The 15,357-nt window shown below is 42.7% G+C and overlaps 1 protein-coding gene across 2 annotated transcripts in view; it reads right to left on the bottom strand.

Annotated features, from left to right (window-relative positions):
* LOC129830045 (solute carrier organic anion transporter family member 4A1-like) overlaps nucleotides 1-6,002 on the bottom strand; it is a 47,223-nt gene extending 41,221 nt beyond the window's left edge. For both annotated transcript variants that reach the window (XM_055892216.1, XM_055892217.1), the window contains exon 1: nucleotides 5,590-6,002. The gene's annotated coding sequence lies outside the window, so the exon portion shown is untranslated. The remainder of the gene's footprint in view (nucleotides 1-5,589) is intronic.
* Between the last annotated feature and the right edge of the window lie 9,355 nt (nucleotides 6,003-15,357).

Raw genomic sequence — 15,357 nt, 5'->3', positions numbered from 1 at the left:
TTTTCTGGAATTTTCCAAGCTGTTTAAAGGCACAGTCAACTTAGTGTTTGTAAACTTCTGTCCCACTGGAATTGTGATACAGTGAATTATACGTGAAATAATCTGTCCGTAAACAATTATTGGGAAAATTACTGGTGTCATGCACAAAGTAGAGGTCCTAACAGACTTACAAAAACTATAGTTCGTTAAAAAGAAATTTGTGGAGTGGTTGAAAAATGAGTTTAAATGACTCCAACCTAAGTGTAAGTAAACCTCCGACTTCAACTGTAGTTCAATTAGTTATTTAACTACATTTTGCAATAGCTTGGTGGTAGTTTAACTAATTTTAAATCTCGGTAGTGTTTTCAGTTACTTTTTAATTTTTTACCATGGAGCGGATTTAGCTAACTACTGGAACTACACACTACTTTTTTTGCAAGAAGAAAACATAGGTATGGTAGGCAATCATTTCCTTTCTCTTTCAACATCAGACACGTCTCATTCTCACTTGCATTCAATAAATTACACATTCTGTTAACACCTGACTCCAGAGTGATCTGTTCTTGCACTTTGTAGTCTATGACATTTAAGATTTAGATATGATAATATATATCACAAAGTAGTTTAGAAGTAGTGAACTTCTTTTGTGACGTAACTTCAGTTCAGGAAACTATATTTTTCTTTGGGGTAGTTTTAGTGTAGCATAAGTTCTTCTGCTGTGAAGTAACTTGTAGCTTGGTAAACTATATTTACAGAGTAGCTGAGTACAGAGTATCTCTATTCTTATAAAGTTCACTCAGTCATGTTTTCTTTTAGATTTGATTTACGTTACATCACATACAGGAACAGATATAGCCCTTGGTTCTCTCCTGACCTGACTGCTCTTAACCAACACAAAAACAACCTATGGCGTTCTGCATTAGCATCGAACAGCCCCTGTGATATGCAACTTTTCAGGGAAGCTAGAAACCAATATACACAGGCAATTAGAAAAGCCAAGGCTAGCTATTTCAAGCAGAAATTTGCCTCCTGCAACACAAACTCAAAAAAGTTCTGTGACACTGTAAAGTCCGTGGAGAATAGGAACACCTCCTCCCAGCTGCCCACTGCACTGAAGATAGGAAACACTGTCACCACAGACAAATCCACTATAATTGAGAATTTCAATAAGCATTTTTCTACGGCTGGCCATGCTTTCCACCTGGCTACCCCTACCCCGGTCAACAGCACTGCACCCCCCACAGCTATTCGCCCAAGCCTTCCCCATTTCTGCTTCTCCCAAATCCAGTCAGCTGATGTTCTGAAAGAGCTGCAAAATCTGGACCCCTACAAATCAGCCGGGCTAGATAATCTGGACCCTTTCTTTCTAAAACTATCTGCTGAAATTGTTGCCACCCCTATTACTAGCCTGTTCAACCTCTTTTTCGTGTCGTCTGAGATTCCCAAAGATTGGAAAGCAGCTGCGGTCATCCCCCTCTTCAAAGGGGGGGAGACTCTTGACCCAAACTGCTACAGACCTATATCTATCCTACCCTGCCTTTCTAAGGTCTTCGAAAGCCAAGTCAACAAACAGATTACCGACCATTTCGAATCCCCCAATACCATCCCCGCTATGCAATCTGGTTTCAGAGCTGGTCATGGGTGCACCTCAGACACGCTCAAGGTCCTAAACGATATCTTAACCGCCATCGTTTAGAAACAATACTGTGCAGCCGTATTCATTGACGTGGCCAAAGCTTTTGACTCTGTCAATCACGACAGCCTTGGGTTCTCAAATGATTGCCTCGCCTGGTTCACCAGCTACTTCTCTGATAGAGTTCAGTGTGTCAAATCGGAGGGTCTGTTGTCCGGGCCTCTGGCAGTCTCTATGGGGGTGCCACAGGGTTCTCTGTATACATCAATGATGTCGCTCTTGCTGCTGGTGAGTCTCTGATCCACGTCTACGCAGACGACACCATTCTGTATACTTCTGGCCCTTCTTTGGACACTGTGTTAACAACCCTCCAGGCGAGCTTCAATGCCATACAACTCTCCTTCCGTTGCCTCCAATTGCTCTTAAATACAAGTAAAACTAAATGCATGCTCTTCAACCGATCGCTGCCTGCACCTGCCCGCCTGTCCAACATCACTACTCTGGACGGCTCTGACAGAATATGTGGACAACTACAAATACCTAGGTGTCTGGTTAGACTGTAAACTCTCCTTCCAGACTCACATCAAACATCTCCAATCCAAAGTTAAATCTAGAATTGGCTTCCTATTCCGCAACAAAGCATCCTTCACTCATGCTGCCAAACATACACTTGTAAAACTGACCATCCTACCAATCCTCGACTTCAGTGATGTCATTTACAAAATAGCCTCCAATACCCTACTCAATAAATTGGATGCAGTCTATCACAGTGCCATCCGTTTTGTCACCAAATCCCCATATACTACCCACCACCGCAACCTGTACACTCTCGTTGGCTGGCCCTCGCTTCATACTCGTCGCCAAACCCACTGGCTCCAGGTCATCTACAAGACCCTGCTAGGTAAAGTCCCACCTTATCTCAGCTCGGTGGTTACCATAGCAGCACCCACCTGTAGTACGCGCTCCAGCAGGTATATCTCTCTGGTCACCCCCAAAACCAATTCTTCCTTTGGCCACCTCTACTTCCAGTTCTCTGCTGCCAATGACTGGAACGAACTAGAAAAATCTCTGAAACTGGAAACACTAGCTTTAATTAAGCACCAGCTGTCAGAGCAGCTCATAGATTACTGCACCTGTACATAGCCCATCTATAATTTAGCCCAAACAACTACCTCTTTCCCTACTGTATTTATTTATTTTGCTCCTTTGCACCCCATTATTTCTATCTCTACTTTGCACATTCTTCCACTGCAAATCAACCATTCCAGTGTTTTACTTGCTATATTGTATTTACTTCGCCACCATGGCCTTTTTTTGCCTTTACCTCCCTTATCTCACCTCACTTGCTCACATTGTATATAGACTTGTTTTTCTACTGTATTATTGACAGTATGTTTGTTTTACTCCATGTGTAACTCTGTGTTGTTGTATGTGTCGAACTGCTTTGCTTTATCTTGGCCAGGTCGCAATTGAAAACGAGAACTTGTTCTCATCTTGCCTACCTGGTTAAATAAAAATGAAATAACATTTTTAAAAAAACATACTAACTTGACCTACCTCACACACACACACACACACACACACACACACACACACACACACACACACACACACACACACACACACACACACACACACACACACACACACACACAACTGATAAGTGGTTTGTTTTGGTGGCTACCTCTCCTTATTGTGCCAAATGGAGCTCACCCAGGCAATATCCGTTTGTCAGGCTCAAATGGGGAGCAGGTGGCAGGGAGAGGGAGGAGGCTGAACCTTGCTAACCAGAACCAGGCTGGGGAACCAGGCTGGGGATGCCTAACCAGAGTCCAGACCGCATGGCCGTGCATACACAGTATAACAAGAATATGAAGTATATAGGTCTTATTCTTTCCTTGGAACTTCTCACCAGCACACACACACATTCAAACATAACATACGCACACACACATGCATGCATACACACACACACACACACTTAGTTTTACACTACCTTATTCTATATGACCCTAAAATGTATGGTCCTTGGATCAAAACATATTATGATTAACATCTATATAGTTTATTGGAACCACACCATAACACACAGAGGATACTCTCTCCATCCACATAGTGGCATACAGTAGGATTGGTCAGGGAGGGTAAGTGGGGGTCTGGGGAACGTGATTGGTTTAAGACCTTCAACACGTTGCCCTCTGCAACCACTCTGCAACCACTGTCACTCGGTCAACAGGACTAATTTTTCATGTGGTTTTTAAAGTGAGTAGTGGCCTCCTGTGGGATGGGGGATGCACATCAGAGTCAATGGGCACTTAACAATGGACACGCTCACATGGGAGACCCCTGTCAATTATGTATAAGGGACAAGGGATCAAGTGTTACTGAGAATCACTCTTAAAATATCAAAATGTTACAGGCATGGGGAAACAGAGAAGGGTTTTAAGTGTGTAAAACTGCCATGTATCAAGCCTGGTCTGGCAGTGGTTCAGTATTGAAATCAAATTCTCATAGAGACTGTTATAGTGTAATGACAATATATCCCCAGGCATACAAGATATAGGGGACATTTCTTTTTTCTTCTTTTTTGTTGTCGACATTTCTGTTTTATTCAGTATGCTATAGGTTTATTAACAAATGCTGGTTACCAAAGGTTACAGACCATAGGATGCACATAATGTGTACCATGAGTAAGCATGAGGTTTATCTTTTAGTAGGTTGGTATGCATTCATTGGGCCAAAACCTATTCCACGTGCTTTTGTAAAAGAGCAGGTGCACAATGCAGGCACGCCACTCGCACACAGTAGCGTTTGGAGACTGCAGGGAGGACATTTTGCCATGTTGATTTAGCCTAAGTATGAGGAAGCAACACGAGAGACGCAAGTGTCACTTTTTGACCATAGAGACGCAAGTGTCACTTTTTGACCATAGAGACGCAGGTGTCACTGTTTGACCATAGAGACGCAGGTGCCACTGTTTGACCATAGAGACGCAGGTGTTACTGTTTGACCATTTTTAATAATAACCTGAGTGAATACAATAACATGCATGAAACTGTGTTGCGCGCTGCATGGCTTTGTTGCGCGACTGCATAGACAAAGGATGGGAGCATGATCGGAAACCCAGTAGGCCTATGCAGAAAAGACGTAGGTGTCTTATATTTAAACACCCTGCATGTCGACCGCTCATTGATCAGATATGTAGGCTATTCAGGCTACAACAACGAGACCAAAAACAAATCGCTGCTGTGGCACTGTTATAACGGAATAATAATACCAGGCGAAATTATGCCACCAAGTTTAGTTTCGCCCTATATAATATCCATTTCGTTTTCTTCCATTGTTTTCCTCGGTGTCACGCCTCAACACTTCCTCTTGTCATGATGGGCAAATCCGGCAGCAAATTCATGCGCTAATAACCAAAAAAGTATTCGAGTGAATCCTCTCATACTCCTGTAAATAGAATATGTGCTAAGGCATATACCAATGGACAGGTAGCCAGTTAAATCCACCTAATTGTAAAATAATGGTCAATAATAATAATCAGTCGGTTATCAGCCCATCAGTCAGTATGATGACTGTATTGTATGAACTAACTAATTTACAGCCTATACAGAATGCCTTTGTAATGCTTCCTACGTAATGTAAAGGATTAAATAGGCTAGATACAACCAGATGTTGTTGATGCTGTACGACGCGTTTGTTTATCTATCAACCATCATTAAGCCCGATGTGACTGAAGAACAGCAGTGCTTTAATCAGTTTAGGCTATGCAGAGTGTAAATACTGTATTAATGACTTGGCGTAAAACATGTGCGCCACTGGGTAACGGCATCCACGGTCTTTGGCTTTACAGTAATGACAGCCATAGACCACGAACATGCTGATGCTGGCCATCGGGATACAGAAGTCCTGAGAGTATCCTTTAACGGAACTGGAATGACTGATGTGTCGGATACAAAATGTAAAATACTTACATGTTAGTGTCCTTTTAGGTCGCTACCCGTTGTCTCGACCATGCCATTGGGCGGATGACCATTCCATTGGGTGGATGAAATAATGATTCAAATGTCTACATTGATACGTAACGACGTCCTTCCTTGTTTGTTGGTCCTCCCAGTTGGCGGCAGCGTCGGGTGATATTTCGATTAGATCGACAGTGTTATTGCGTTTTGGTACACAAGATGCAGCCTACATGAATTTCCAATAGAACCCTGCATTGCGTTGCAGAGGCAGTGCGTTCTCTCTTACAAAAAAATATTGCTGTTTTGAAACTGCAGTTAAAGTGCAGTAACTGCAGTCAACTGTGGTATTTTGAACGCAGTAATTGCAGAATATCTGCAGTTCAATTGCTGTTTTACTGCAAAATTACTGCAGTAAAAGAAACGGTGTTATTTTGGACGCAGTATTAGCAGCACACTGCAGTTATACTGCACTCTAACAGCAGTTATACTGCACCCTGAATGCCATCTTTTTTCGTAAGGGGTGTGGTGCAAATGTAACCCAATAGTACTTTGTAACGAGAATAAAGGATAACTCACCGTGTACTTTGATACATTCGTTTTATTCTTCTATTTAACCAGGTTTCCATCCAACCATTTCATACGGATGAGTTACTTAACCTGATGCATGAAAAGTTAAAACCCAGCTGATGGAAACAGGATATGTCAGTACAATCTTATAAATGCAGAGAGACACTTTGTTTGTTCGTCATGGTGGGATCTTTTTGTTTCTGTAAAATTAATTTCGCGAAAAATTGCGGTGGAAACGCTTTAATGTTGTGTTGTTGTTGCGACTTTGTACTTGAGGTAGTTAAGGTAGTCAAGAGTAGGAGAGCAGAGATGTCAGAGTAGCGTCTTTAATAGGCAAGTCCAAAAATGGGTCAGGTACAATACCAATAAACGCCCAAGACATAGGAACACACAGTCACTCACGGCAGGAGAAAAACAGCGCTCCTTACTTTTCCTACAACACTGTACACACGTGAATAAACTGAGGAAAACCTCAACGAGCAACATGAAAATAATCCCGCACAAACCTAAGCGGGAAACAGGGGTAAATATACACACAGAAATGAAAGCAAATGAAAACCAGGGGTGAATGAACCAAAGACAAAACAAACGGAAAAAGAAAAATGGATCGGTGATGGCTAGTAGGCCGGCTAAACCGACCGCGGAGCACCGCCCGAAGGAGGAACCAACTTCGGTGGAAGTCGTGACAGTTGTCCTCCCACTACGACTCCAGAAACCATACAGTTTATAGTCCGCCATAGTGGACAGGTCATAATATCCATAAAACCAAGCTGTCAAACACGGAAATGGTTCCAATCATCTTTCCACCATACATTTTTTACATAGGGGATTTTACAAACACTTAAGTATGTGTTTGGTGTAGACTTACCTCAGCGTGACGTTTTGATAACCGTAGAATTCTCTCTCAGACAGGGTTAGTTTTATCAATATGTAAAACTCAATTTACTCCCCAAAATTTGAAATGCTAATTAGCAACAGGGAAGACCTCAGCAAGACAAAAAAAATCCTGTAGGAATCTCCTGCAAATCATCTCTAGCCGTCATTGTCAGCTACTGTTCATCAGCACGATCAGAGACCTTGTGCTGTATTGAAATTAATTGAATGAATTCCGTCTCCTTTCTCTTTCTAGCCATTGACTACACTTTAGCTAGCTAGTTAGGAGAGCAGTAGGTAAAACAATGATTTTGTATTACTTAGCCTACATAACTTTGGTGTCTATGGTGTCTATTTCAGACGTTTTTGCAGGATGAGCATGTGGATGAAGTGCAGCTATAGTGAGTGGCAACTTACCGGTTTGGTCAGGGCCAATATGAGGGTTAAAGTTTATCCTGTGTCGGTGAGTGTAACTATTAAGTTAAGTTTGAGCATCTTAGCAATACAATGTGTTCTATACAGCTGTCAACATTCTACAAGGAAAGAGGCACTTAATCAATTATATAATCAGTAGCCCTTTCCTGCAGTCAAATTACCTCGTGGCCTCATGGGTAGAATGTTATGATATTTGAGAATTTCAATAAGCATTTTTCTACAGCTGGCCATGCTTTCCACCTGACTACCCCTACCCCGGTCAACAGCCCTGCACCTCCCACTGCAACTCGCCCAAGCCTCCCCCATTTCTCCTTTACCCAAATTCAGATAGCTGGTGTTCTGAAAGAGCTGCAAAATGCGGACCCCTACAAATCAGCCGGGCTAGACAATCTGGACCCTCTCTTTCTAAAATTATCTGCCGAAATTGTTGCAACCCCTATTACTAGCCTGTTCAACCTCTCTTTCGTATCGTCTGAGATCCCCAAAGATTGGAAAGCTGCCGCGGTCATCCCCCTCTCCAAAGGGGGAGACACTCTAGACCCAAACTGCTACAGACCTATATCTATCCTACCCTGCCTTTCTAACGTCTTCGAAAACCAAGTTAACAAACAGATCACCGACCACTTCTCTGCTATGCAATCTGGTTTCAGAGCTGGTGCACCTCAGCCACGCTCAAGGTCCTAAACGATATCATAACTGCCATCGATAAGAGGCAATACTGTGCAGCCGTATTCATCGACCTGGCCAAGGCTTTAGACTCTGTCAATCTCCACATTCTTATCGGCAGACTCAACAGCCTTGGTTTCTCAAATAACTGCCTCGCCTGTTTCACAAACTACTTCTCTGATAGGATTCAGTGTGTCAAATCGGAGGACCTGTTGTCCAGACCTGGCAGTCTCTATGGGGGTGCCACAGGGTTCATTTCTCGGGCTGACTCTCTTCTCTGTATACATCAATGATGTCGCTCTTGCTGCTGGTGATTCTCTGATCCACCTCCACGCAGACGACACCATTCTGTATACTTCTGGCTCTACTTTAGACACTGTGCTAACTAACCTCCAGACGAGCTTCAATGCCATGCAACTCTCCTTCCGTGGCCTCCAACTGCTCTTCTTGTGGGCAGGTGCAGCATTGTCACTTTCTGAAAAATAGCATGCCAAAATTCAACTGCCTGCTACTCATCCCCAGAATATAAGATATGCACATTATTAGTAGATTTGGATAGAAAGCACTCTGAAGTTTCTAAAACTGTTTGAATCATGTCTGTGAATAACAGAACTTATGTAGCAGGCAAAACCCTATGGACAAACCATTCAGATTTATTTTTTTTGATGTCACTGTCTTTTCAATGAGGTTTCTTAGAGACACCAGATTTCTAATGGACTTGCTTGCAGTTCCTACCGCTTCCACTGGATGTCACCAGTCCTTGGAAATCGGTTGAGGTTATTCCTTTGTGTAATGAAGAAGTAGGGCTATCGTAAATGAGGGTCACATGAAGTAAATTTTTTGAGAGAGGCACGTTACGAAAAAAGTTGCGTCAGTTTGTTTTCTTTTTGTATTGAACACAGATCATCCCGTCTTCAAATTGATCGATTATTAACTTTTAAAAATACTTAATGTTGTATTACAAAAGTAATTTGAAATGTTTTGGTAAAGTTTACATGTAACTTTTGATATATTTTGTAGTGACTTGGCGAAAGTTGGAAGCTGTGTTTTTCTGGATGAAACGGTCCAAATAAATTGACATTTTGGATATATATCGACGGAATTAATCAAACAAAAGGACCATTTGTGATGTTTGTGGGACATATTGGAGTGCCAACAAAAGAATTTCGTCAAAGGTAAGGCATGATTTATATTTCATTTCTGCGTTTTGTGTCGTGCTTGCAGTGTTGAAATATGCTTCTCTCTTTGTTTACTGTTGTGCTATCATCAGATAATAGCATCTTATGCTTTCGCCGAAAAGCCTTTTTGAAATCTGACATGTTGGCTGGATTCACAACGAGTGTAGCTTTAATTTGGTATCTTACATGTGTGATTTAATGAAAGTTCGATTTTTATATCATTTTATTTGAATATGGCGCGCTGTATTTTCCCTGGCTATTGGCCGGTGGGACGATTGCGTCCCACCTGCCCCAGAGAGGTTAAATGCAAGTAAAACTAAATACATGCTCTTCAAACGATGGCTGCCCACACCTGCCCGCCCGTCCAGCATCACTATTCTGGACGGTTCCGACCTAGAATATGTGGACAACTACAAATACCTAGGTGTCTGGTTAGACTGTAAACTCTCCTTCCAGACCCACATTAAGCATCTCCAATCAAAAATGAAATTTAGAATCGGCTTCCTATTTCGCAACAAAGCATCCTTCACTCATGCTGCCAAACATACCCTCATAAAACTGACTATCCTACCGATCCTTGGCTTCGGCGATGTCATTTACAAAATAGCCTCCAACACTCTACTCAACAAATTGGATGCAGTCTATCACAGTGCCATTCGTTTTGTCACCAAAGCCCCATATACTACCCACCACTGCGACCTGTATGCTCTCGTTGGCTGGCCCTCGCTTCATACCCGTCGCCAAACCCACTGGCTCCAGGTCATCTACAAGCCTTTGCTAGGTAAAACCCCACCTTATCTCAGTTCAATGATCACTATAGCAGCAGCCACCTGTAGCACGCATATTTCACTGGTCAGCCCCAAAGCCAATTCCTCCTTTGGCTGCCTTTTATTCCAGTTCTCTGCTGCCATTGACTGGAACAAACTGCAAAAATGGCTGAAGGTGGAGACTCTTATCTCCCTCACTAACTTCAAGCACCAGCTGTCAGAGCAGCTCACAGATCATTGCACCTGTACATAGCCCATCCAACTACCTCATCCCCATAATGTATATATTTATTTATTTTGCTCCTTTGCACCCCAGTATCTCTACTTGCACATTCATCTTCTGCACATCTATCACTCCAGTGTTTAATTACTATATTGTAATTTCCTCACCATTATGGTTTATTGTATTGCCTTACCTCCCTTATCTACCTCATTTGCACACACTGTATATATACTTGTTTTTTTTCTATCAATCAATCAAGTTTATTTTATATAGCCCTTCGTACATCAGCTAATATCTCGAAGTGCTGTACAGAAACCCAGCCTAAAACCCCAAACAGCAAGCAATGCAGGTGTAGAAGCACGGTGGCTAGGAAAAACTCCCTAGAAAGGCCAAAACCTAGGAAGAAACCTAGAGAGGAACCAGGCTATGAGGGGTGGCCAGTCCTCTTCTGGCTGTGCCGGGTGGAGATTATAGCAGAACATGGCCAAGATGTTCAAAATGTTCATAAATGACAAGCATGGTCAAATAATAATCAGGAATAAATGTCAGTTGGCTTTTCATAGCCGATAATTAAGAGTTGAAAACAGCAGGTCTGGGACAGGTAGGGGTTCCATAACCGCGGGCAGAACAGTTGAAACTGGGACAGCAGCAAGGCCAGGTGGACTGGGGACAGCAAGGAGTCATCATGCCCGGTAGTCCTGACATATGGTCCTAGGGCTCAGTTCCTCCGAGAGAGAGAAAGAAATTACTGTAACTACTGTATTATTGACTAAGTTTGTTTATTCCATGTGTAGCTCTGTGTTGTTGTATGTGTTGAACTGCTTTGCTTTATCTTGGCCAGGTCGCAGTTGTAAAAGAGAACTTGTTCTCAACTAGCCTACCTGGTTAAATAAAGGTGAAATAAAATAAACATATCTCTCCCTATCCCAGTCTGTTGTTTCCACTTGCTTCCTGTACCTAAGAAAGCAAAGGTAACTGAACGAAATGACTATTGCCCCATAGCACTCACTTCTGTCATCATGAAGTGTTATGAGAAGCTAGTTAAGGATCATATCACCTCCATCTTACCCGACACACTACACCCACTGCAATTTGCATACGGCCCCAATAGATCCATGGATGATGCAATTACCATTGCACTGCACACTGCCCTATCCCACCTGGACAAGAGGAATACCTATGTAAGAAAGCTGTTCATTGACTACAGCTCGGCATTCAACATCACAGTACCCTCCATGCCCATCATTAAGCTAGGCGTCCTGGGTCTGAACCCCGCCCTGTGCAATTGGGTCCTGGACATCCTGATGGGCTGCCCCCAGGTGGTGAAGGAAGGCAACAACAGCTCTGCTACGCTGATCCTCAACACAGGGGCCCCACAAGGTTGTGTGGTCAGCCCCCTCCTGTACTCACTCATTTAGTTGGTGGTAGGCCTGATTACCAACAGCAACAAGACAGCCTACAGGGAGGAGGTAAGGGCCCTGGCAGAGTGATGCCAGGAAAATAACCTCTCCCTCAACGTCAACAAAATAAAGGAGCTGATCGCGGACTTCAGGAGACAGCAGAGGTAGCACGCCCGCATCCACATTGACGGGGTTGCAGATGAGAAGGTGAAAAACGTCAAGGTCCTCTGTGTACACATCACTGACAATATGAAATGGTCCACCCACACAGACAGTGTGGTGAAGAAGGCGCAACAGGGCCTCTTCAACCTCAGGTGGCTTAAGAAATTTGGCTTGGGCCCCTAAGACCCTGACAAACTTTTACAGATACACCATTGAGAGCATCCTGTTGGGCTGTATCACCGCCTAGTACAGCAACTTCACCGTCTGCATCCGCAATGCTCTCCAGAGTGTGGTGCAGTCTGCCAAATGCATTACCGGGGTCACACTGCCTGCCCTCCAGGACATCTACAGCACCCAGTGTCACAGGAAGTCCAAGAAGATCATCAAGACCTCCACTCAGTACCCTGCCCTGAACTGTATATACTGTATTCTAGTCAAGGCCTATCCTTTTTAACTGTTGCTGTACATATACTATTCTTCAGATATACTACATATTCTATCCATATGTCCCATATTGTCTATATATCCCATCACACACACACATATACAGTATGTACAGTACCAGTCAAAAGTTTGGACACACCAACTCAGTCAATTTTTTTTTTTTTTTTTTTTCTATTTTCTACATTGAAGAATAATAGTGAAGACATCAAAACTATGAAATAACACATATGAATCATGTAGTAACCAAAGAATTGTTCAACATATCAAAATATATTTTATATTCTTCAAAGTAGCCACCCTTTGCCTTGATGACAGCTTTGCACACTCTTGGCATTCTCTCAACCAGCTTCACCAGGAACACTTTTCCAACAGTCTTGAAGGATGGACAGTCTTGGCTGCGTTTCCTTCACTCTGTGGTCCAACTCATCTCAATTGAGTTGAGGCCCGGGGATTGTGGAGGCCAGTTCGCCTGATGCAGTACTTAATCACTCTCCTTCTTGGTCAAATAGCCCTTACACAACCTGAAAGTGTGTTGGGTCATTGTCCTGTTGAAAAACAAATCTTAGTCCCACTAAGCACAAACCAGAAGGGATGGTGTATCGCTGCAGAATGCTGTGGTAGCCATGCTGGTTAAGTGTGCCTTTAATTAGAAATAAATCACAGACAGTGTCACCAGAAAAGCACCATCACACCTCCTCCTCCATGCTTCTCGGTGGGAACGACACATGCAAAGATCATCCGTCCACCTACTCTCTCACAAAGACATGGAGATTGGAACCAAAAATCTCAAATTTGGACTCATCAGACCAAAGGACAGATGTCCACCGGTCTAATGTCCATTGCTCGTGTTTCTTGGCCGAAGCAAGTCTCTTCTTCTTATTGGTGTCCTTTAGTAGTGGTTTCTTTGCAGCAATTCCATCATGAAAACATGACAGTCTCTTCTGAACAGTTGATGTTGAGATTTGTCTGTTACTTGAACTCTGTGAAGCATTTTTTTGGGCTGCAATTTCTGAGGCTGGTAACTCTTATGAACTTATTCTCTGCATTAGAGTTAACTCTGGGTCTTCCTTTCCTGTGGAGAGACAGTTTCATCATAGCCCTTGATGGATTTTGCAACTGCACTTGAAAAAACTTTCAAAGTTCTTGAAATTGACTGACCTTCTTGTCTTAAAGTATTGATGGACTGTCTATTCTCTTTGCTTATTTGAGCTTTTCTTGCCATAATATGGACTTGGTATTTTACCAAATAGGGCTATCTTCTGTATACCACCCCTACCTTGTCACAACACAACTGATATGCTCAAACACAGTAAGAAGGAAAGAAATTAAAGAAATTAACTTTTAACATGGCACAGCTGTTAATTGAAATGCATTCCAGGTGACTGCCTGTCATCAAGGCAAAGGGTGGCTACTTTGAAGAATCTCAACAGAAATTGTTTAATCCTTTTTTGGTTACTACATAATTCCATATGTGTAATTTCATAGTTATGATGTCTTCAATATTATTCTATAATGTAGAAATTAGAAAAAATAAAGAAAAACCCTGGAATGAGTAGGTGTATTCAAACTTTTGACTGGTACTGTATATACTGCGGACTCCGACATTGCTCATCTTAATATTTCTATGTTTCTTAATTCCAGTCTTTTACTTTTTAGATTTGTGTGTATTGTTGTGTGTTGTTGGATATTACTTCACTGTTGGAGCTAGGAACACGAGCATTTTGCTACACCTGCAATAACATCTGCTAAATCTGTGTATGAGACCAATAGAATTTGATTTGATTTGATCCTCATAAGTCTAGCCTTGCAGCCTTTTTTGGCGGTTCACAATATCAACCGTATGGATAAGGAATGCGAGTGGAGGAAGTCAGCCGTGCCCAACCAGTTGCAGTCAGGGCAGGACCTGTACCCCGCCGAAGAATACAACCCTCTGTCCCGAGCGCCCACAGAGGAGGATCTTCAGTGGCTAAGGAACCATCTCCGGGGCAGGTTCAGTGGAATAGCATGTCTCCTTGAACCTGACCCAGAACTACTGAGGGTGGCGTTGATCATGCGCTGCTTCTCGTGGTGGTGAGCCGGATGTTCCACATGTCACGCCTCATGTCTAAAACATGGGGAAAAGGGGACATAAAGTAACAATTTAAACACATCTACAAATGCAATGTTTTACACAATATTTTATCATATGTGATGAGTTACTGACCTTTCCGTCCGCAGGCTCGATGTGCTGTAGACTCTACGACTGGACACTCACACGCACTCGATCACACTGACACAGGATGTCCATGCACCGGATGGTCTGAGTGATATACTCCTGTTGGACTGGAAAACAAAGAGACATTTGGTCAGTGGTAGATCTTTTTCAATTCTGTATTACCATCGTTATCTTGACAGAAAACACGTTGTTTATCAAACCCTCTTTGAACAATGTGACAAGTGGTCCCTCAACACCCAATCCTCATGCCTCATTGTTTGCTCTTGTTTCCCAATCAACAGTCTGGATATTCCTCTTCTGTCATGATGGATGGATGACCTTTCCTGGTAAATACAGGGCCATTTATCTTTCCCACCGGAAAATGGCAGCTGCAGACACGAGTGTTATCAGTGGGTTTCCGGTCCGCCCATGTTAAAGATTTTGTTTTAAACTTTTACTAGCTAGCTAAGTTGATTACTAAAAATGTAACATTTCTATTAAAATACCATAACCCCTAGACTTGACTATAGTAATGGTAAAATAGGCTGGACTTTGGTCTGGCTGCACATCTAAAATCCTCCTATGTGGATGGGACATTTCTGCTGCGATGGAGGAATTATCTGGAATGCTGAACTACATGATCCGGACAGTCTAGGGTAATTTCTGCCCGAAGAGGTGAATATTGCGATGAGCTATACAACTGTACTCCTGATTCTAATTCTCAAGAGAAAAGATAAAACCCTCAGCCGTGAGGTCACTGAGGAGGACCAACAGTGATAGGGGGATCGTCTGAAAGGGACTGCCATACAAGGATTTTGGGCACTGGCCAGCAGACCACAATTTCTATTAGCCTAGGTAAAATTCAGGTGCT

The sequence above is a fragment of the Salvelinus fontinalis genome, chromosome 31, assembly GCF_029448725.1.
Source record: "Salvelinus fontinalis isolate EN_2023a chromosome 31, ASM2944872v1, whole genome shotgun sequence".
Classification (NCBI taxonomy): Eukaryota; Metazoa; Chordata; class Actinopteri; order Salmoniformes; family Salmonidae; genus Salvelinus; species Salvelinus fontinalis.
Note: the sequence above shows the minus strand (reverse complement) of the source record. Positions and strands in the feature narration are given on the sequence as shown.